Here is a 23,817-nt window from a genome sequence, read left to right as displayed (position 1 = left end):
GGTGGAGATGGAGATTGAGGATGGTTCCATTCCCCTATTGACCTCCCCGTGGCTCCTGTCCTCCCTACCAAAAGACCTCAGAGGTCACCCCGTAGTGGGAGCTACGTTGGCTGTTGTGCGGAGGTTGTTCCGCTGCACACACATTGCTCCCCTGCCATCACCAATGACTCCGGTTATAGGTAATCCAGACTTCCCACCGGGATTTACCAACAAGAAACTGCGACAGTTGACAGTGGTGGGGAAACAGCGTCTGGGAGAGGTGTGGCCCACGGGAGGGCTCCCGACCACGTAAACTGTCGCCGAGCTTTCTGACCCTCCGCTTGACTTGTTTAGTGCTTATACACTTCGTCACTTTCTTCTGGCCATACAAAGGGCCCCCTACACTCCTAGAGACCTGACACCCTATAAATCCATCTGTCACAAAAGGGAACCTGTGCGACACACCCTCTCCCTCCTGTACAACCTATTGAGTAGTCAGGAGGAGGAGTCGACCCCCACCATTTATCCACAAATGGGAGAGGGACTTAGGCATCACATTTACCCCACAACAGATAGGGAAGATCCTGACCTTAGTACATAAAGCTTCCATCGCAAACCAATATCAAGATACAAGATAGTCTCACGCTGGTATAGAGTCCCATACCTTCTGAATAAAATGGATAGATCGATCCCAGATGTTTGTTGGAGGTGAAATTCAGATATGGGGACCATGGGACACCTTTTCTGGGCATGCCCGACCTTGAGGAACTTTTGGGTTCCCAGTAGCGTGCCTTCTACACTTGACCGAACAGCCTGTTCGAAAATACAAAAAAACCCTCACGATGCAACTCCTGAATGCCGCCCGGGCCTGCATTCCCGCACTGTGGAGGCAGCCTCAGCCCCCATCCAAGGTGCTGTGGTATTCCAAAGTCAATCATATTCTCCGGATGGAATAATTGACCGCCACCCTTCACAACACTGAAGAGGCATTTAGTGTTACATGAAGGCCCTGGAGGTATTTTACTGGTACTCGAGACTACATTCGGGAGGTGAGCAGTGCCTTCGTCCCAGAAAACGACTGAACATCTAACGTTTACCTACGTAGGCCATGTCTGCCCTGGGTGGCATTCCCCCCTCCTTTTTGTCTTTATTTTTCTTTTTTTCCCCGTCGCCATCCCCCCACCTCCTCTCTCTCCGTCTTTGCACTCTCTTCTTCCCCCGTCCTCCCTTTTGACTATGCCTTGTCTCCTTACTAGCCTTCGGGACCCAGAAGAACCCCAGAGGCCGGCTAGTTTATACAGAGAGGCTAATGTGTACAAAAGACAGGCTAGTGTATACAAATAGGCTAGATTATAGAGAAGAACGTCCTGGGTATGCAGAGATGGAGGCTGGGTTACACAGAGAGGCTAGTGTATGCAAGCTTGCTAGTGTATACAGATGGACTAGTGTATACAGTAGACCAGCTAGTTTATACAGGGAGGCTAATGTCTACAGAAGACCGGCTAGTGTATACACATAGGCTAGATTATAGAGAAGAACGTCCTGGGTATGCAGAGATGGAGGCTAAGGTATACAGAGAGAGAAGTTGAGTTACAAAGAGAGGCTAGTGTATGCAGACTTGCTAGTGTATACCGGTGGACTAGTGTATACAGAGAGGCTTGGGTATACAGAGAGCTAATGTATAAAGAGATGCTAGTGTATACAAAAGACAACCAAGAGTAGACAGTGAGGCTCGTGTATACAGAAGACCGGCTACAGAGAAGCTAATTTGTACAAAAGACAGGCTAGTGTATACAGATAGGCTAGATTATACAGAGGAAGGTCCTGGGTATGCAGAGATGTAGGCTATGGAATCCACAGAGAGACTGTGTTACACAGAGAGGCTAGAGTATGCAGAAGAACGCCTATTTTTTTTTACAGATAGGCTTGTGTATACAGAAGACAGTCTGGGGAATTCAGTGAGGCTAGTGTATGCAGAGAGGCTGGGACACCGAGACTATTGTAAAAAGAAGGCAGGCTAGTGTATATAGATTACGGGCACCTGTATACAGAAGACAGAGAGGCTAGTCTATATTGAGTGGCTGGTGTACACAGAGAGATTAATGTATACAGAAAAGCTAGCGTGTAAAGAAGACAGGACTTTATTTTTTGCTAATGCAACTACTTTTGAAACATATAAAGTGCTTTTTTCATATTTTGGTGCTGTTAAAAAGTGGTGTGTTGTCAGTGGTGATATCAATGTGACAGTTAATGTGGAGAACTACAACTATTCAAAATAGAGCAAAAGAGTGCTAAGTTTATTTTGTTAAGTCATTGACTGATAGACGTTAAGTAATTGGCCGTTATTGGTTTGGCAGTACATGGTTTATTTTGATGTAAGATAGTTTTATTCTCTACTCTAGACGTTTTAGACGACTTTATTATTAGCATTATTCGCATTATTCATATATATTATGCAGAGTGTAAGTATTGCAGTGAGACGATATTGCTTTTAAAAGATTTGTATTATTATACATAGCATTGTTAGCAGACCAATAGGACAATTTACATGGCTTAATATTGCAGAGAGTAATTTATCAGGAAAGAGATTCAAAGCGTTAGTTGCAGTAGCTTCATAAAACTGAGAAATCGTTGCATTACTCTAAATTTAAAATATGTTCCGGCAGCACTGAAAAGACGATATTAGATGAGTGATCTACGCATTTCGTTTACTATTTCACTATACCGGCAAAATGTTAATATGTTAATATGTGCTGCGTGTAAGGTAGAAAATAGATGGTTTAGTGTGAGCTGGTTTACCAGGATTTAGAGATAGTAATCTTTTTATACTAGTAATAAATATAGCAAAATAACTATAACGGGTTTAAGTGAAAATACACGAAATAACAGCAACAACGTGTGTAGGTTTTTATCAATCAAGTTCATTACGTGTCTTTAATCATGTAGTGAATATACCCCAATATTGGAGCACAAGGATGAGAAAGCATAATAACTAACAGAGGATGACATGGCAAAAAGACAAACTGCATTAGAAATGTGAATATGAATTAGAGTTGAAATGCCAATCGCCACGGCTACGTACAGCAAAGTGTGAGCTAAGCAGCTAAATATTCTGCAATAGCAGAGATTAAGTATTGCAGTCGAAATGAGATCGGAAGCGTTAGTTGCAGTAGCTCCAAAATGACTGAGAAATCATTTCATTACTCTAAATGTAAAAGTTATCCCAGTAGCACTGAGTGGACTGATATTAGATGAGTGATCGTTCTAGTACAAATTCAGTTTCCTATAGCAGAGAGATACCAGCTAAATGTGAGACGAGCAATTAAACTGTTCACGGTAGCATTGCATTACTCTTAATATGTGCAGCGTGTAAAGAAGCAATAAGATGGTTTTGTATTATCCTAAAATTAGCAGTATACGTAATAAAGGTGAGTAGGTAACCTGGATTTAGACATAGCAAACTCTATAATCTAATTTAGCAAAATTAGAAAAGATAATATTGAGACAGTATATACAGGTCGAGTTTAAGTGGAAATACACAAAATATCTAGCTTACCTTTACATTGTTCAATAGAGTAAATTGACGTAGCTTGAAAATTCCAACCTATGTTACGCACGAAGACGGCTTACACTGACTGTTTTCCGTTTCCACTGGTCATCGGCATAATGTATCAGTAACCATGAACATTAATAGTGATAGACAGCTTACATTAGGATGTATGCATGATGTGAATGTAAAATGAATGTAAAATAGTTGCATTATGTGTTATTAATGTAATCAAACTGTATTGTTATGCTTTGCTACTGCAACCACTTCTCAATCAAGTAAACCGTCCCACTGATTTTCTCACATTTTGCCGCTGTTAAAAAATGTGTTGCAAGTGTTATGTGTTACAAATGGTTATCAGGGTGACAGTTAATGTGGAGAAGAAGTAATACACAAAATAGAGTCAGAAAGAGAATCCAATTGCATAGAGGTAGCGAGAGATGGTTGCATTAATCTTAATGTGCAGTGTGTAAAAGGTTTTAAAAAGATGGTTTTGTGTGACTTTTGCTTTAACGTAAAATTAGCTGTAGACATTATAACTTGTTACAATGATTTAGAGATAGTAATCTCTATAAAATAATAATAATAAGTATAATAATAATAATAATAAGTATAGAAAAACAAATTAGGAATATTTTGAGGCAGTATGTATAGGTCGAGATATAGTGAATACACAAAAGGGATCAAGGGATAGTAGCAAAGTCAAGGGTTAAATGCAAAGGTACTCTATTTAACAGTAAATTGACGTAGCTTGCAAATTCCAACGTGTAAATCGTTCCATTAATTTTGATGCTCAAGAAGACGGCTTACACTGACTGTTTTCCGTTTCCACTGGAAAGAGAATCCTATTGCATAGAGGTAGCGAGAGATGGTTGCATTACTCTTAATGTGTAAAGGTTTTAAAAAGATGGTTTTGTGTGAATTTTTCTTTAACGTAAAATTAGCTGTGGACATTATAACTATGGTTAGGTTTACAATGATTTAGAGTTAGTAATCTCTATAATATAATAATAATAAGTATAGCAAAACAAATTAGGAAAATATTGAGGCAGTATATATAGGTCGAGATAACGTGAATACACAAAAGGGATCAAGGGATAGTTGCAAAGTCAAGGGATAAATGCAAAGGTACATTATTTAAGAGTAAATTGACGTAGCTTGCAAATTCCAACGTGTAAATCGTTCCATTAATTTTGTTACGCACGAAGACGGCTTACACTGACTGTTTTCCGTTTCCACTGGAAAGAGAAAACTATTGTATAGAGGTAGTGAGAGATGGTTGCATATGGCAGAAAGACGGCTTACACTGCTTTTCTCACATTTTGCTGCGGTAAAAAGAAATGTGTTTTAACTGTGACAGATAAGGTGGAGAAAAAGAAGTAATACAGAAAATAGAGTCAAACAGTGGAAACGTTAAAAAATACAATTGGTATACGATTTTGGTATAACTGAGGTACAGGGCAATTACTGTAGTATGACTTGCCAATGTTTATCATGTCTTGTTTATATCACACAAAGATGTATACAGTCTGACTAATTATATATGTCTGTGCCAACTATTGTTAATAAAAAACGGAGTTAAAAAAAAAAAAAACAGTGGAAACGTTTATTTGTCATGACAGCTGATACTGGTTGAGCAATAAAACTGTTTTATTAAGATGTAAGACTAGTTTTATTCTCTACATATTGTTGTATAATATAGGCGACCAATAGGACATTTAAATGGCTTAATATTGTAGGGAGGAAGTATCGCTGTTCAAAGGTAAGAGATTGAAAGCTTAGCTTGAAAATGGCCGAGAAATAGTTGCGTTAGTCTAAATTTAAAGGATATGCCGGTACCAATGAGAAAGCTTATTGATTGACTAGTTGATCTTTGCATTACACAATTCTATTATTATTATTATTATTATTATTAAGATCATAGTGCAGAGAGATACTCAGTTAATGTCAGAGATACTCGGTCAATGTCAGAAAAGCAATAAAACTGTTTACATCGCTAGAGAGCGATATTTACATTACTCTTAGTATGTGCAGCATGTCTGGTAGCAAATGGATGGTTTTGTGAACATTTTGCATTAAGGTACAACTCATCGAAGTGAATAGATTTAAGCGGATTTTGAGATAGTACTCTCCATTTCTAATAAGAAATATAGAAAAATAAGTCAGGATGGTGTGTCAGGACTGTCACATACTCACAGTCCCGTTACAAATATGCAAAATAGAGCAAAAGAGTACATGGTTTATTTTGATGTATGATAGTTTTATTGCATGCTTGATGTGGATGATTAAAATCGTGTAGTGATCTATATTTAGCATAAGAATGAAAAGGCATAACATGGCAATGAGACAAACTCCATTAGAGATGTGAGCTAGATGAAATGATGAAATGTCACTGTATGCCCCAGATTGTCTTCTGTTATCACTTAGCCTACCCTCTAAATTCACTAGCCTTCTCTATATACACCAGCATGTTTACACTAGCCGGTCTTCTGCATACAATAGCCTGTCTTCGATATACACTAGCCTATGTTCTGAATACACTAGCCCGTCTTCTGTATACATTAGTCTCTCTGTATAAACTAGCATCTCTGTATACCCCAAACTGTCTTCTGTAAAAACTTGTCTCTCTTTATAGCCTGTCTAGCCTTTCTTCTGTACACACTAGCTTCTCTGTATACACTAACCAGGCTTCTATATACAATAGCTTCACTCTATGCACTAGCCTCTCTGTATAATCTAGCCTCTCTATATACCCTAGATAGTGTTCTGCATCTCCGTAGTGGTAGCCTCTCCGTAGAAGCCAGCCTTTATTCTGTATTCACTAGCCTTTCTTCTGTATGCTGTAGTCTTTTATATATACTAGCTTCTCTGTACACCCTTGCATCTCTGTAATACACGAAATCCTCTGTATACCACAGCCTGTCTTCTGTATACACTAGACTGTAAACACTAGCTAGAATACACCAGCCTGTCTTCTGTACCCACTAGATTCTCTGTATACACTACCCAGTCTTCTGTATACACTGTCAGCTTTGATGTATACCCAAGCCTGTCTTCTGTATACACTAGTTTCTCTATATGCACTGTCCTTTCTGTATACTCTCGACCTTCTCTATACATTAACCTCTCTATATACACTAACATCTTTGTATATACTAGCCTCTCTTTAAATTAGCCTCTCTGTGTACCCCAGCCTCACTGTTTACTCTAGCATCTCTGTATACTCAAGCCTATCTACATACACGAGTCTTCTGTATTGTGTATTAACTAGCCTTTCTTCTGTATGCTGTAGTCTTCTATATATACCAGCATCTCTGTACACCCTTGCATCTCTGTAAACACTGTGTAAACTAGCCAGTCTTATGTATACACTCGCCAGCTGTATACACTAGACTCTCTGAATACACTAAACTCTCTGTATACCACAGCCTGTCTTCTGTATACACTAGACTGTAAAAACTAGCTAGAATACACCAGCCTGTCTTCTGTACCCACTAGACTCTCTGTATACACTACCCAGTCTTCTGTATAGAATGTCAGCTTTCATGTATACCCTTTCTGTATACACTAGCTTCTCTATATGCACTGTCCTTTCTGTATACACTCGACTCTCTCTATACACTAACCTCTCTATATACACTAACACCTTTGTATTTGTCTTTAAACTAGCCTCTCTGTGTACCCCAGCCTCACTGTTTACTCTAGCATCTCTGTATACTCAAGACTATCTACATACACGAAACCTGTATTCTGTATTCACTAGCCTTTCTTCTGTATGCTGTAGTCTTCTATATATACCAGCTTCTCTGTACACCCTAGCACTGTAACAGTACTAGGTTCCTGTATTACAGAAACAGAACACCAGCAATAAGGTGTATACTGTGCAGGAGGCACACAACACTGACTCTAACTTCTGCACTGCAGATGCATGTATTGCAGAAATTGAACACCAGTAATAAAGGGTAGCTTCAGGTGTGTACTGTGCAGGAGGCACATAACACCCACTGTAACAGTGCTAGGTTCCCAAGCAGTAAAGACACTGTCCCTGCCTATCGTCCTCTTTCCCTGACCACCGCAACACACTATACAAGGCCGCCATGCTGGCTGCCTTATATAGTGTGGGGTGTGTACTAAACCCCCCTGAGCTATAATTGGCCACAGGAATCCTGCCTGTGGTGAATTGTGGCTCTCCTCACACAGGATGTCACATCTGTTCTTATTATATAGAACCTATTATGCTCCTCGTAAACTTTTTCAGTTTGGCCGAACGGCCGGACGCAAGTTGCCCCCGGTGCGGGAACATGGGGGGAGACATGATGCACATGTTTTGGAGATGCCCGAAGTTGATCCGCTACTGGACAGAGGTGACAGGAACCATTGATCGGGTGGTTGGAACCTCCACCAGGATGGAGGCGAAGTATTGTCTCCTGGGATTAGTTGAAGGAGTTGGAAACCCGGGAAGTAGCCAGATGGCAGTTCTGAGATGCCTATTTCAGGCAAGGAAACTGATTGCCCAACCCTGCTTAGCCTCCAATGTTGGCAATGACTTGGTTTTTTTCGCTTGTTTCCGAAGATGACCATGTTGGCGTTTGTCAAGATGGTTGAGAGTGCCCGAAGAGATCGCCTATGGCCCCATCACCTTGAAAGTGCCTGATCTTGTCTGATCTCGGAGGCTAAGCATTGTCGGGCCTGATTAGTAACTGGATGGGAGACCAACTGGGAATACCAGGTGCCGTAGCATTCTTTTTATGTTGTTGGCGTTGACATGTTTTTTTTTTCCGCTTGTTTCCCAAGGTGATCATCTTGGCATTTGTCAAGAGGGCTGAGAGAGCCCAAAGAAATCTCCTACGGCCACATCCCCCTGAAAGCGCCCGATCTCATCTGATCTCAGAGGCTAAGCAGGGTCCGGCCTGGATAGTACCTAATTAAAGGTGCCGTAGGAATCTTTTTATATTGTTGGCTTTGACCTGTTTTTCTTTCGCTTGTTTCCCAAGGTGACCATTTTAGCATCAGTCAAGAGTTTTGAGTATGTCCCAAAGCGTTCGCCTGAGGTCACATCACCCTGAAAGCGCCCGATCTCAGAGGCTAAGCAGGGTCTGGGTCAGATGGGAGACCGCCAGGGTCTATGTTGTTGGCGTTGACCTTTTTTTTTTCACTTGTTTCCCAAGATAACCATCTTGGTATTTGTCAAGAGGGTTGAGAGTGTCTAAATAGAACACCTATGGCCACATCACCCTGAAAGTGCAGAATCTCATCTGATCTCGGAGGCCTAGCAGTGTACGGCCTGGTTAATACCTGTATGGGAGACCATCTGTGAATACCAGGTGCCGTAGGCTTCTTTTTATGTTGTTGGCTTTGAACTGTTTTTTTCGCTTGTTTCTCAAGGCGACCATCTTGGCGTTTGTCAAGAGGGTTGGCCGTGTCTTGAAGAGAACGCTTACGGCCACATCACACTGAAAGCACCCGATCTCGTCTGATTTCAGAGGCTTAGCAGCATCAGGCCTGGTTAGTACCTGGATGGGAGACTGCCTGGGAAGACCAGGTGACATAGAAGGATCTGGTCTGGTTAGTGTCTTGATTGGGAGATCGCCTGGGAATACCGGATGCCGTAGGATTCTTTTTATGTTGTTGGCTTTGACCTGTTTTTTTTCCCTTGTTTCCCAAGGTGACCATCTTGGCATTTGTCAAGAGGGTTAAGAGTGCACAAAGAAATTGCCTACGGGCACAACACCCTGAAAACGCCCAATCTCGTTTGGTCTCAGAGGCTAAGCAGGATTGGGCCTGGTTTGTACCTGGATCGGAGACCGCCTGGGTTTTCCAAATGCTGCAGGCTTCTTTTTATGTTGTTGGCGTTGACTTGTTTTTTTTGTTTGTTTCCCAAGGTGACCATCTTGGCGTTTGTCAAGAGGGTTGAGCGTGCATTTGATCTCAGAGGCTAAGCAGGGTTGGGACCTGGTTAGTACCGGGATGGGAAACCGCCTGGGATTTCTCGATGCCATAGGCTTTTTTTTTAAGTTGTTGGCATTGACTTATTTTTTTTTTTTTGTTTTATTCTTTTATTAAGCATAAGTAGAACAATATAAATATAACAGTCAACCATACAGCATGACCCAGGGTCACAATTACATGCTAACAAAAAATAGGCAGCCAAATAACTCTGGGTTCTCAGAGGGGAGTCCTACAGTTTCATGCAGAAAATAGAGAAACCCCACCTCCGACATGTAGTACAGTATAACTAGTGCAGCTCCGTTCGGACAAATGTAATCATGGAGAACAACTGGGACCACAGCGAGCCAGCTTATCATGACCTACGTGAACCAGAGCAAAATATGAGCCGGTCATGTCCAGAACCCTGGGGTTCTTCTGGGTCCCGAAGGCTAGTAAGGAGACAAGGCATAGTCAAAAGGGAGGACGGGGGAAGAAGAGAGTGCAAAGACGGAGAGAGAGGAGGTGGGGGGATGGCGACGGGGAAAAAAAGAAAAATAAAGACAAAAAGGAGGGGGGAATGCCACCCAGGGCAGACATGGCCTACGTAGGTAAACGTTAGATGTTCAGTCGTTTTCTGGGACGGAGGCACTGCTCACCTCCCGAATGTAGTCTCGAGTACCAGTAAAATACCTCCAGGGCCTCCATGTAACACTAAATGCCTCTTCAGTGTTGTGAAGGGTGGCGGTCAATTCTTCCATCCGGAGAATATGATTGACTTTGGAATACCACAGCACCTTGGATGGGGGCTGAGGCTGCCTCCACAGTGCGGGAATGCAGGCCCGGGCGGCATTCAGGAGTTGCATCGTGAGGGTTTTTTTGTATTTTCGAACAGGCTGTTCGGTCAAGTGTAGAAGGCACGCTACTGGGAACCCAAAAGTTCCTCAAGGTCGGGCATGCCCAGAAAAGGTGTCCCATGGTCCCCATATCTGAATTTCACCTCCAACAAACATCCGGGATCGATCTATCCATTTTATTCAGAAGGTATGGGACTCTATACCAGCGTGAGACTATCTTGTATCTTGATATTGGTTTGCGATGGAAGCTTTATGTACGAAGGTCAGGATCTTCCCTATCTGTTGTGGGGTAAATGTGATGCCTAAGTCCCTCTCCCATTTGTGGATAAATGGTGGGGGTCGACTCCTCCTCCTGACTACTCAATAGGTTGTACAGGAGGGAGAGGGTGTGTCGCACAGGTTCCCTTTTGTGACAGATTGATTTATAGGGTGTCAGGTCTCTAGGAGTGTAGGGGGCCCTTTGTATGGCCAGAAGAAAGTGACGAAGTTGATAAGCACTAAACAAGTCAAGCGGAGGGTCAGAAAGCTCGGCGACCGTTTACGTGGTCGGGAGCCCTCCCGTGGGCCACACCTCTCTCAGACGCTGTTTCCCCACCACTGTCAACTGTCGCAGTTTCTTGTTGGTAAATCCCGATGAAAAGTCTGGATTACCTATAACCGGAGTCATTGGTGATGGCAGGGGAGCAATGTGTGTGCAGCGGAACAACCTCCGCACAACAGCCAACGTAGCTCCCACTACGGGGTGACCTCTGAGGTCTTTTGGTAGGGAGGACAGGAGCCACGGGGAGGTCAATAGGGGAATGGATCCATCCTCAATCTCCATCTCCACCCACTGCTTGTGTGGGCCATTACAATGCCAATCAACGACTCTCGCTAGCAGAGTCACTCTGTAGTATTGTCTGAGATCTGGGAGACCCAGACCCCCCTTGTCCTTTGGTCTGGCAAGCAATTGCAAACGGGCTCTGGGCGGTTTGCGCGCCCAAATAAAGTCCCGGAGCAGCACCTACAGTTGTCTGAAAAAAATTGGGGGTAACCGGATCGGTAATGTCTGGAACATGTATAAGATCCGAGGGAGGGCCATCATTTTGAATGCATTACAGCGCCCAACCCAGGTCAGTGTTAAAGCATGCCAGTTTCCCAAATCAGATTTCAGTCTATCCAGGAGAGGGACAAAATCAAGCAGGTACAATTGCGCTAAATCCGCTGCGATGTCAACGCCCAGTTAACGTATAGATTTTTCAGCCCAGTAGAATGGAAAAGAGGAGCGGAGCCTCTTGGCCTCACCATCCGGGACCGATATATTCAATACAGCCGACTTGGCGCAATTGTTTTTATAGTTTGATAGGCTGCCGTGTCGCTGTAGAGACGCAAGTATTTTGGGAAGCAAAATGTGTGGATTGGAGACGGAAAAAATTAGATCATCAGCGTACGCCGCAATTTTGTGGTGTGCCGAGGGTTTTGATATGCCAGTAATATTCGGGTCATTCCGAACGTGACACATAAGTGGTTCCAGTGTCAGAATTAAAATTAGGGGAGACAGAGGGCACCCCTGCCTCGTCCCATTAGTGATGGGGAAAGAGTCCGAGCACCACTCGGTCACCCGTACTGCTGCCGATGGCGTGGAGTAAAGCGACATTACCCAGCTCATCATGTTGGGGCCAAGACCTATATGTTCCAGGGTGGCCTGCATAAAGTGCCAGGCCACCCTGTCAAAGGCCTTCTCCGCGTCCGTTGACAACATAAGCAAGGGCCTTCCCTGTACATGCGCCGCATGGATTAAATTGAGGACTCGGGCCGTATTGTCTCTAGCTTCCGACTTATTTTTATTTTTTTGCTTGTTTCCTAAGGTGACCATCTTGGCATTTGTCAAGAGGGTTGAAAGTGCCTGAAGAGATTGCCTACGGGCACATCACCCTGAAAGCACCCGATCTCGTTTGATGTTGGAGGCTAATAGAGTCGGGCCTTGTTAGTACCTGGATGGGAGACCGCCTGGGAATACCAGGTGTCGTAGACTTCTTTTTATGTTGTTGGCGTTGACCTGTTTTTTTTTTCGCTTATTTCCCAAAGTGACCATCTTGGTGTTTGTCAAGAGGGTTGAGAGTGCCTGAAGAGATTGTCTATGGCCACATCACTCTGAAAGCACCCAATCTCATCTGATCTTGGAGGCTAAGAAGAGTCGGGCCTGGTTAGTACCTGGATGGGAGACCACCTGGGATTACCAGTTATTGTAGGCTTCTTTTTATGTTGTTGGCGTTAATTCGTTTTCTTTTTTTTGCTTGTTTCCCAAGGTGACCATCTTGGCATTTGTCAAGAGGGTTGAGAGTGCCCAAAGAGATCGCTTACAGCAGCATCACCCTGAAAGAGCCCTATCTCTTCTCTTTTCTGAGGCTAAGAAGGGTTGGGCCTAGTTAGTACCTGGATGGGAGATGGCGTTGGAATACCAGGTGCCGTATTCTTCTTTTTATGTTGTTGACATTGACCTGTTTTTTTTTTCACTTGTTTCCCAAGGTGACCATCTTGGCATTTGTCAAGAGGGTTGAGAGTGCCCGAAGAGATCACCTACGGCCCCATCACCCTGAAAGCGCCCAATCTCGTCTGATCTCGGATGCTAAACAGTGTCGGGCCTGGTTAGTACCTGGATGGGAGACCGCCTGGGAATACCAGGTGCCATAGGCTTCTGTTTTTTTTGTTTTTTTATTTAGTAGTATGCGACATACAATGCAAAGGCAACTTCACAGAATGTGTGATACAAATAGTTATAAACAAACGATCATATTGCATGGATATCAGAGCCAATGGTAAGAAGTCTGAGGAGAATAGCACGTGTACAGCTTTGCGGTCATATCAAGATGAGATTAAAGCTCCATCTCGTTGGGATCCTCTACCACTTAAAATATTATTGATACTAGCCCTGCTACCCTCGAAGAGTTTAGATATCCATAGATAGGGGAAGAGTATTGTGTAGTAGTCAAATGGGGTCGGAACATACCATTTTCTTTTCCCTTTTTTGAGTTAAGAAGGGAAATAGTAGAACTGAAAGGAGGGAGAAGGGGAAAGAGAAGATTGGGGAAGGAAATGGCAGAAAAGGAAAAGAAGGGGTAAGGGGGTGTCGTGTGTAGAGTGGATAGGGTGGGGTCGGGTGGGGTCCCCTCCCAGGGAGCAAGAGACGCCCTCGGCTCACCAGCTCATCAGCTGTCCAACGTTTGGAACAGCGATCTCCAACGATCACCATGAGCTTACTATGTCTCGCGGAGGTATTCTTCCGAAAAGCGAAACTGGGTCCAGTAGAACCATCTGTTCCCATGCTCCTCCGTTTTATCCCTCATTGTGGCAGTCAGGTCTGCCATTCGTTCAATATCATTTACCCTTGCGAACCACTGGGTCACCATTGGAGCAGATTGCTCTTTCCACTGACTTGGGATGCAGGCCCTAGCTGCATTGAGGAGATGTTTAAGTAAGGACTTATGATAACGCTTTCTCGACATAGGAGTTAGATTGAGAAGAACTGCTGCGGGATCATTGGCTAAGGAAATGTCTGTGAACTTGTGGATGAGTCTCAGGACAGGCTGCCCGAATGTTTGTAATTTAGGGCATTCCCTGAAAATGTGGAGAATGGTGCCAATCTGTTGCCCACAGCGACAGCAGCGGTCAGATTGACCGGGGAATATTTTGGCCAACACCACCGGTGTACGATACCAGCGTGTGATCAGCTTATATGAGATCTCCTGATATTTACTGCAGAGTGACGACTTATGGGCGAAAAAGAGTATTCTGTCCTTCTGTGGTTTGGAGAATGTAGTTTGTTAGTCCCTTTTCCATTTAGCTAGGAAGGGTGGATCCGTGGAGGATTGTGCGTCTGTCAGGATTTGGTAGGACCTAGAGAGGGAACCACGAATTGGGCCATCATCCAGGCAAAGTTCCTCGAAGGGGTGGAATTGGCTAGAGAAGAACGAATGGTTAGGTAGTGATCTGAGGAAATGGATTAGCTGTCTAGCTCTCCAGCTATCCAATGCAACAGGTACTTGCTCTAGCAGTATGGTCCCCATGGGAATCAAGCCCGTGGGTCCAAGAAATAGGGCTGCTCTCAGAAGCCCTTTCGGGGCTTGCCTGGTAAAGGCCTGGTCAGACAGGCCCGGAGGGAATCTAGGATGTCCAATAATTGGGGTCATAGGAGAAGGGAAGTTAGTCAGGTGGGAAAGATGAAAAAAACTATCCATCTCGGCGAGCGAGGGGCCAATTAACGGGTGAGTAGTCACACAGGGCTCCAATGGCCTCCCCGCCCAAGGCAGACCAGCCAGTGGAACCCGCGCCTTCTCCTGCTCTAGCTTGACCCATAGCTTCAGTTCCCCATGCCGGTGTCTTATCACATATGGTCCCCCATCGGATAGTGTCCGCTGTGTACTGCGCATGCGCAGTACACAGCAACACAGATTCCGAAAATTGCCGAGCATGAACGGCGCCTGCGCACTGAGTCCAGGTTCTATCCCCACTATCCAAGTGGACATAGAGTAAGAATATAAAAGAGCCGAGCGCAGCGAGGCCGAGCCCGAAGCGTGGCGAGCGAAGCTCGCCTGCGAGGGGCCCTCTAATATTCACAACCCTATGTCCGCTTGGATGGTGGGGCTACCACCTCCACTCACCGCGCAGGCGCCGTTCAGCTTCGGAGATTTTCCGAAGCTTCGTCTGCTCCGTACTGCGCATGCGCAGTACGGTGCGGACACTATATCATGGCCGGACAGTATATGGCAGAACACCGGCACCAGTCAACCACCGGTGTCATGTGCGTTGCTGTGTAATATAGAGCAGGGTCCGGGCAGCCAATACCTCCCCGCAATTTCGGTCGCAATAGCATTGCCCTTCCAATACGCATATGTTTCCCGCGCCAGAGGAACTTGATAAAGATTGAGCGAACCGCATGAAAGAAAGTCTGGGGTATTTTGATAGGTAAGGCTTGTAGTAGATAGAGAAGTCGTGGCATCGCGTTCATCTTCAACACATTACAGCGTCCGAACCATGACAGAGCTAGTGGGTCCCATCTTTTAAGGTCCGCTGTAAGCCCATAGGCTTCTTTTTATGTTGTTGGCTTTGACCTGTTTTTTTTGCTTGTTTCTCAAGGCGACCATCTTGGCGTTTGTCAAGAGGGTTGGGCGTGTCTTGAAGAGAACGCTTACGGCCACATCAACCTGAAAGCACCCAATGTCGTCTGATTTCAGAGGCTAAGCAGCGTCAGGCCTGGTTAGTACCTGGATGGGAGACTCCCTGGGAAGACCAGGTGCCATAGAAGGATCTGGTCTGGTTAGTGTCTTTTTTTTTTTTTTATTCTTTATTTACGGATTGCAGGTAATACAGAGACAAACTGTAAAAGACATAGATCCCTCAGTTTTCCAGGTTAACAAAAATACATAGTTAATACTTCGTGGGGGACCGGGGGAAACCTAACAACTTATGTCAGCAGCAGCCCCAGCCGTGGCTAGGCCACCACATTATCCCACTCTAATGATCTGGCACCCTAGTGTCTACTTATAAACCAGGGCAGTCCGCGGGGCGATCCCCCTCAAGGCCCAGACTGAGGGGCCTCTAACATCGGTCACCTTCATTCTATTGGTCAAAGAGCTCAGCCGGGACCACCCCGAGGGCCGCCAACCCCTGGCTGGGAAATCGAGGGAACAAAACGAAAAGATCCTTGCAATCACCATGTATTTTAATTATACTTGGGAGTTAGGGGGTAGGGAAAGAGGGGGGAGCAAATGGGCAGGAGAAGGGGATGGGGTAGAAAGAATGAAAGTTATAGGGGGCTAACAGTGCTACGAGGCAGACGGGGGAGAGAGTGAACCAGGGTGGTATACGAGAAGGGAGAGAAAGAAAGAGGACTCCGATGGGTTCCCACGGCCGGACCCTTCCCTCTATACACGTGCCAGAGCCTACAGATAGGATCTGTATGCGTCGGAAAACCTGAACAGGCTCCAAGACAACCAACAAGCAGTGTGCTCTTCCTCCCTGTCGCCTAACGCTGATGTGAGCTGTTCCATACGGTAGATGTCGCAAACTCTTGCAAACCAGTGAGACACCAGTGGAGCGGCCTGCTGTTTCCACATGCTAGGTATACATGCCCTGGCCCCACTCAGAAGATGTTTTAAGAGAGATTTATGGTACTTCTTGCTCGAGAGTGGGGTCAGATTGAGGAAGATCGCAGCTGGGTTGTTCTGGAGATCAATAGCCGTGAGGTCATAAATGATATTGAGAACCTGTCTCCAGAAATGGGCCAGTTGAGGGCATTCCCAGAAGATACGTAGTAACGTGCCGGCTTGTTCACCGCATCTCCAGCACAAAGGGCTGTGACCGGGAAACATAGCCGCCAGGACAGTGGGGGTCCTGTACCATCGGGTCAAAATTTTATAAGCTATTTCCTGGTATTTACTACATAGGGATGACTTGTGCGCAAAAAGAAGCGCGCGGTTCTTCTGGTCTGGCGAGAGCCGGACATGCAGGTCTCGCTCCCATTTTTCCACGAACACCAGGTTACTCTGGGAGAGTTGGTCCAGTAGGATGCGATATGACAGGGAAAGAGACCTTCGGGTCGGTCCCTCTCCTGAGAATACCTCCTCAAACGATGTTAGGGGTCTGCGGAATTCGCCACTGTTTGGCAAAGATTTCAAGAAGTGGGAGAGTTGGGAAAGCTTCCACTGTCCCAGGGCCGTGGTTGCTAACGCCTCGTACATAGTGGAGACCGCTGTCCACGTCCTAGGGCCAAGAAAAGAAGAGGCCCGCACAAGGTCCCAGTCAGGGTCGAGGCGGAAAGACTTTTCCGTCATGCCGGGTTCAAAGCGTGGGTGTCCAATAATAGGAGTCATGGGCGAAGGGAAACTGGGCACGCCCGTCAGGGTAAAATATCTGTCTAGCTCTTGTAACGTTGGCTCAATGTGTGGGTGTGCCCGCGTCGCTCCCGACCAGCCCGGTCCACTCCAGGGCAAACCCTCAAGTGGAAATGGTACGGATTCATGCTCCAGACGAACCCACAGCTTATCCTTCAGGTGTCTGCACCAGTCAACTACTCTGTTCATGTGCACCGCCGTATAGTACCATGCCGGATCTGGGAGGCCAATCCCTCCCTTGTCTTTTGGTCTGAGCAGTAATGTTCGGCTGAGTCTTGGAGGCCTGCCCTGCCATACGTATCGAATAAAGATGGAGCACATGGCTTTAAAAAATGATTGGGGGATTTTTATCGGTAAGGCTTGTAATAGGTACAAGAGTCTGGGCATTACATTCATTTTGAGCACATTGCATCTCCCAAACCAAGAGGTCGCCAACTTTGACCACCTCTCTAGATCTACGGCAATTTTTTTTAGAAGCGGCTGGAAATTCAATTGGAAAATCAGATGTGGGTCCGGGGGAACCTTGGTACCCAGATATTGTATAGCCCCAGTTGCCCAACGAAAGGGAAAATTAGTGCTTAGACTCGTCTGGGCATTGGTAGACAGGGAGACGTTGAGTGCTTCCGATTTCTGTAAGTTAATTTTAAAATTTGACAGGGTGCCATATCGTCTTATATTTTTCGCTAAGAGATTCGGCAATGTAATGTGAGGCTCTGAGACATAGAACAAGAGGTCATCTGCAAAGGCTGCGACCTTATGGTGGTGTGAGGGGGTGTCCAGTCCCTTGATGTCTATGTTCTGCCTGATGTGGTGCAGCAAGGGTTCAAGCGATAGGACAAACAAAAGGGGGGACAACGGGCATCCCTGCCTCGTTCCATTGCCAATAGTGAAACGCGACGAGGCAAACCCATTGACCCTAACCATCGCCGTCGGTGACGAGTAAAGAGCTGTAACCCATGAAAGCATGGGGGGGGTACACCCAGGCTTCGCAGGGTGGCTAGCAAAAAAGGCCAGCTCACCCTGTCAAACGCTTTTTCTGTGTCCACAGAGAGCAACATAATCGGTAGTTTAAGGCGTCTGGCGCGTTCTATAACATTGATTGTCCTGGTAGTGTTGTCTCGGGCTTCCCTGTTACGAATAAACCCCACCTGATCCAGAGGTATCAGGCGTTGGAGAATGGGCACCAACCGCTCCGCCAGTATCTTAGTGAAGAGCTTAAGGTCGCTGTTTAATAAGGAGATGGGCCTGTAGTTCGCACAGAGAAGCGGATCCTTCTCCGGCTTGGGTATGACCGAGATGCTTGCCTGCAACAGCTCCGGTGGAAAGGTCTGGCCCTCCAATAGGGCGTTAAAAGCTGACACAAACGGCGTGGACAACAGGGAGAGGAAGGCCTTATAATAAGGGACCGTAAACCCATCTGGGCCTGGTGCCTTGCCCTTGGGTGAGTCTCTTAACGCTGCCGACAATTCCTCCGGGCAGATAGGTTGCGAGAGAAGCTCTATCTCTTCCTGTGTAAGCGACGGGAGGTTTGCCGAAGCTAGGTACTCATCAATGGCTGCTGTGCCGGCCTGGAGGGCATCTCCTGAGTCCCGGGGGTGCAAGTTATAAAGGGCTTCATAGAAAGATCGGAAACACTCCGCTATCTCCCGTGAATCATGAAGCTTGGCACCCGAAGGGGAGGTTATGGTTGGAATGAAGGACGCGTTGCGTTGGGCACGCAGGGAGTTCGCTAGGGACCTACTACACTTGTCTCCATATTCATAATACGTCCTGCGGACCCACATGAGTCTGGTTCTAGCCTGAAAGAGAGAGAAATCTCTGATTTGTTCTCTAAGATCTCTCACCTCCAGCGCAGCAGTCGGCTGGGATTTGTGTCGTTGTTCACACGCATGCAACTTGGCAATACGTTTGGAGAGAGCCTCAGTTTTGGCCACTTTGAGTCTATGACCATGTTTAATAAGAATGCCCCTAATGTAGCATTTATGAGCCGCCCATAACATGAGGGGGTTGGAAACAGAATCACGGTTATGATCAAAGTAACTTTCTAATTCCCTAAGCAGGTCTGCGTGGGTCTCAGGGTCCTTCAGGAGAGACTCGTTCAGTCTCCACCAGGACTGACCACGCGACTCCTGTTGTAGCTTCAGCATCAAAGAAATCGGGGCATGGTCAGACAGGGCTATGTGGCCTATCTGAGTGTCTGTGACCGCCGGGATAGCATTGTGGGTCGACTAAAAACATATCTATACGTGAGTAAGAACCATGAGCGGTGGAAAAGAACGTATAGTCCCTATCCTGTGGGTGAAGCGTACGCCACACATCGATCAGTCGGTGGGAGTGTAGCAGGTCTCTTATGTGTGAACGCGTTCTCGCAGAAATCGCAGAGGTGCCCGATGATGAGTCTCTGCGGGGGTCCAAGGTGAGGTTAAAGTCCCCCCCAACGATCAAAGTACCCTCCGGGAATGCAGCCAGGGCATCCAAGCATGCTTCTAAGGCCGGCAGCTGGTCCACATTCGGCATGTATAGGTTGGCAAGAGTAAAAGTTTGCGAGTGGAGAGTTCCCTTAATGAAGAGATATCTCCCTTCACTATCGGCTTGGACAGCTAACAGGCGCCACGGCAAGTTTTTAGCAAGAAGAACACACACTCCTCTCGATTTGGAAGTAGGGGACGTGCTGTGGTGGGCCAGGGGGAAGTGCTTACTATAAAGCCGTGGTATTTGGTCTGTCCTGAAATGGGTCTCCTGGAGGAAAACTATTTGGGGCTTCATCCGCCACAATTCTGTTAGGCAGCTGGACCTTTTTTCAGGTACATTCAGCCCTTTCACATTCCAGGAAACCAGCTTCAGGGCCATGACGGCAGTGGTACCCGGCCGGCGGTCCCCACCAGAGTCAGTAGTAGATATAGAGTTCAAGCACAGAGGAAGAGGAGGAGAAAAAGGAAAAGCAGTAACGAAGCGGAGAAGGTCCAGAGTTAGTAGGGAGGAGGAGGGTAGGAGGGGTGGGGATAGATCGGGGAATTGCTAAAGCTCCTATCGGAGAGAACCTGCCGGTTAGGGCAGAGGGGCCTAGTGGGGGAAGAGGTAAGGCACTGCAGAGGGAGGAACTCGTCGGTGCAGTACCCCTCCAGCATCCCATGGTCCATGCAGTCGCAATCGGGCGTGCACGGAGCTTCTTTGGCATCTTAACTACGACATCAAACGCATTATAGAACATCACTGCAGCAGGTATCGGGCAGTTAACAACAGTAGAACAGTGCATAATTAGACCAACATATTAAACTTTTCAACACAGAGTATAGATAAATTTATACCACCCAGGCACCCGCCCCTCCCCCCCCCCCCCAAAAAAAATGGAAAAAAGGGGGGGGGGAGGAGAGGGGGAGGGAGCGGGAACGCCGCCCAGGGGCACCCAGGGGGCACCACCAGGCAGTCCAAAAACACAAACAGCGCAGAGACTAGGGCACCTGTAGATAAACAGTAACGAGAATGGTGAACAGTACCGCCAATGACTCAGGGCTTCGTCCAGGAAGCGCAGTGTCCAACTCTGTTCTTCCAATGTCCTTCCTCTCCCCTAGCGGGGGCACTGGGAACAATGGCCCGTGGCATGGTAAACAACACAAAGCTGGATACTCCAGCCGTCTATGTTGGTAGAGAAAAAGAAAACAAAAAAAAAGGGTATAACACAGGAATAACGGAAAATTACTGTACTCTCTCAGGGTTCACGATCTTGGGGGGCCTGCGATCTCTGACGTTGGGATCGACGGTGGTGTCTCACTCTCTGTGGCCTGGTTGAGGGGTTGTTCGTCGGGGCCACTGCTCCCTGGGGGACAACAGGAGCCAACCAGTCAGGGACCTGAACCGAGGGCAGGCCCAAAGCCTTAAGACAGGACGGGACCTCCGAAGGGTGTCGTAGCGCAAGGGGCCTCCCATTTTTGCGCACTATAAGGTGAAACGGATGGCCCCACTTGTATGGAATCCTCCGTTCAGTTAGGTGTTCCAGAAGGGGTCGCAGACAGCGTCTCATCTGGAAGGTCTTGCGGGATACATCTGGCAGAAGGGTGACTTGGGCCCCGTCAAAATCAATGCTGCCTTTGCGCCACGACGCTTGCAGGACATCCTCCCTAACTGAGTAATTGTGGAGACAGCATAAAACGTCACGTGGCCGGTTCTCTGTGGGGCTCCTGGGGCCCAGGGTCCTGTGGACTCTATCAATGGCTATTACTGTGTCAGCAGCGCAGTCCAGACAGGCGTTAAATATAGCTGTAACTGTGGCTTTGAGGTCTGCCTGGCCAGTGGCTTCGGGCAAGTCTCTGATCCTGATGTTGCATCTGCGGTTGCGATTCTCAAGGTCATCCACTAGGAGTTGCAACTGTGCCACTCTGTCAGCAAGGGTATCATGTGCGGCCTGCAGGCCAGAAACATCAGTGGTCAGGGAGGTCACATCCGATGCCAGGGTGGTCACCCGCTCGTTCGTAGCCGACACGTCACGTTTGACCCCTGCGATTTCATGTCGCAAGGTCGTTTCAATCCTGGCTGCCATACAGCTAAAGTCTGCTTTAGTGGGAAGGTTTTGGAGTAAAGCTAGGATGGCCTTGTCCCCCAATAATGCTGGTGCTGGTGGCAGCGGTGGGTCCCCCTGTGTGTCTGAGGCGAGAGCAGCCTGGCCATTCGGTCCTGGGATGAGGCTTCCACTGCGGGAGGGTCTCTGGGACAGTTGGGAGTTGTGAGGGAACCAGGGTGGCAGGCCGCTATGGTCCGGGCTGTCAAGCGAGGCCATGGACAGTGAGCGGGGGAGACACGGGGACAAGTCACTAGGCGGGGAGAACGGGGGCATGTCGTGTCCCTGCATAGCAGTCTGCTCACCTTCCCTCTGTGCCGCGTGTCCTGGAGCGCCGGAGGCCGCGGGCGCCATCTTGGCTGGATCCGGCGTGGAGGCCGGAGGCTGCAGCGGGACCAAGTACCTGTCCATGGCAGCAGCGGCGGACCCCGCTCGGCTGGCTGTGTTCCGCCGAAGCGCGGAGATGTCGGCGATGCCGAAATATGCGACCAAACTGTGGTAAAGGGGTGCGGAGGGGTCACGGACCGGGAGCTCCGGAAAAGAGCGTCCTCACTCCTTCATGCCTAGGCCACGCCCCCCCTGGTTAGTGTCTTGATTGGGAGATCGCCTGGGAATACTGGATGCCGTAGGCTTCTTTTTATGTTGTTGGCTTTGACCTGTTTTTTTTAGCTTGTTTCCCAAGGTGACCATCTTGGCCTTTGTCAAGAGGCTTCAGAGTGCCCAAAGAGAGTGCCTACGGCCAAATCCCCTATATAGTATCTTATATATAATAACTAAAAATATTATTTATTATTATAGATATAGATATATAGTATAGTGATTTGGCCGTAGGCACTCTCTTTGGGCACTCTGAAGCCTCTTGACAAAGGCCAAGATGGTCACCTTGGGAAACAAGCTAAAAAAAACAGGTCAAAGCCAACAACATAAAAAGAAGCCTACGGCATCCAGTATTCCCAGGCGATCTCCCAATCAAGACACTAACCGGACCAGATCCTTCTATGGCACCTGGTCTTCCCAAGGAGTCTCCCATCCAGGTACTAAACAGGCCTGACGCTGCTTAGCCTCTGAAATCAGACGAGATCGGGTTCTTTCAGGTTGATGTGGCCGTAAGCGTTCTCTTCAAGACACGCCCAACCCTCTTGACAAACGCCAAGATGCTCACCTTGAGAAACAAGCAAAAAAAAACAGGTCAAAGCCAACAACATAAAAAGAAGCCTATGGGCTTACAGCGGACCTTAAAAGATGGGACCCACTAGCTCTGTCATGGTTCGGACGCTGTAATGTGTTGAAGATGAACGCGATGCCACGACTTCTGTATCTACTACAAGCCTTACCTATCAAAATACCCCAGACTTTCTTTCATGCGGTTCACTCAATCTTTATCAAGTTCCTCTGGCGCGGAAAACATATGCGTATTGGTAGGGCAATGCTATTGCGACCGAAATTGCGGGGAGGTATTGGCTTCCCGGACCCTGCTCTATATTACACAGCGATGCACATGACACCGGTGGTTGACTGGTGCCGGTGTTCTGCCATATACTGTCCGGCCATGATATAGTGTCCGCGCCGTACTGCGCATGCGCAGTACGGAGCAGACGAAGCTTCGGAAAATCTCCGAAGCTGAACGGCGCCTGCGCGGTGAGTGGAGGTGGTAGCCCCACCATCCAAGCGGACATAGGGTTGTGAATATTAGAGGGCCCCTCGCAGGCGAGCTTCGCTCGCCACGCTTCGCTCGCCACGCTTCGGGCTCGGCCTCGCTGCGCTCGGCTCTTTTATATTCTTACTCTGTGTCCACTTGGATAGTGGGGATAGAACCTGGACTCGACATCTACCGTATGGAACAGCTCACATCAGCGTTAGGCGACAGGGAGGAAGAGCACACTGCTCGTTGGTTGTCTTGGAGCCTGTTCAGGTTTTCCGACGCATACAGATCCTATCTGTAGGCTCTGGCACGTGTATAGAGGGAAGGGTCCGGCCGTGGGAACCCATCGGAGTCCTCTTTCTTTCTCTCCCTTCTCGTATACCACCCTGGTTCACTCTCTCCCCCGTCTGCCTCGTAGCCCTGTTAGCCCCCTATAACTT

At 47.2% G+C, this 23,817-nt stretch overlaps 2 pseudogenes; both read left to right on the top strand.

Annotated features, from left to right (window-relative positions):
• The first annotated feature begins 12,423 nt into the window (after window positions 1-12,423).
• On the top strand, window positions 12,424-12,542 carry LOC143948024 (5S ribosomal RNA; annotated as a pseudogene).
• A 323-nt stretch (window positions 12,543-12,865) lies between these two features.
• Window positions 12,866-12,984, top strand: LOC143947191 (5S ribosomal RNA; annotated as a pseudogene).
• Window positions 12,985-23,817: the final 10,833 nt, after the last annotated feature.

The sequence above is a fragment of the Lithobates pipiens genome, unplaced genomic scaffold (genome assembly GCF_037356315.1).
Source record: "Lithobates pipiens isolate NorthernLeopardFrog02 unplaced genomic scaffold, aLitPip1_a1.2 Scaffold_30, whole genome shotgun sequence".
Taxonomy (NCBI): domain Eukaryota; kingdom Metazoa; phylum Chordata; class Amphibia; order Anura; family Ranidae; genus Lithobates; species Lithobates pipiens.
Note: the sequence above shows the minus strand (reverse complement) of the source record. Positions and strands in the feature narration are given on the sequence as shown.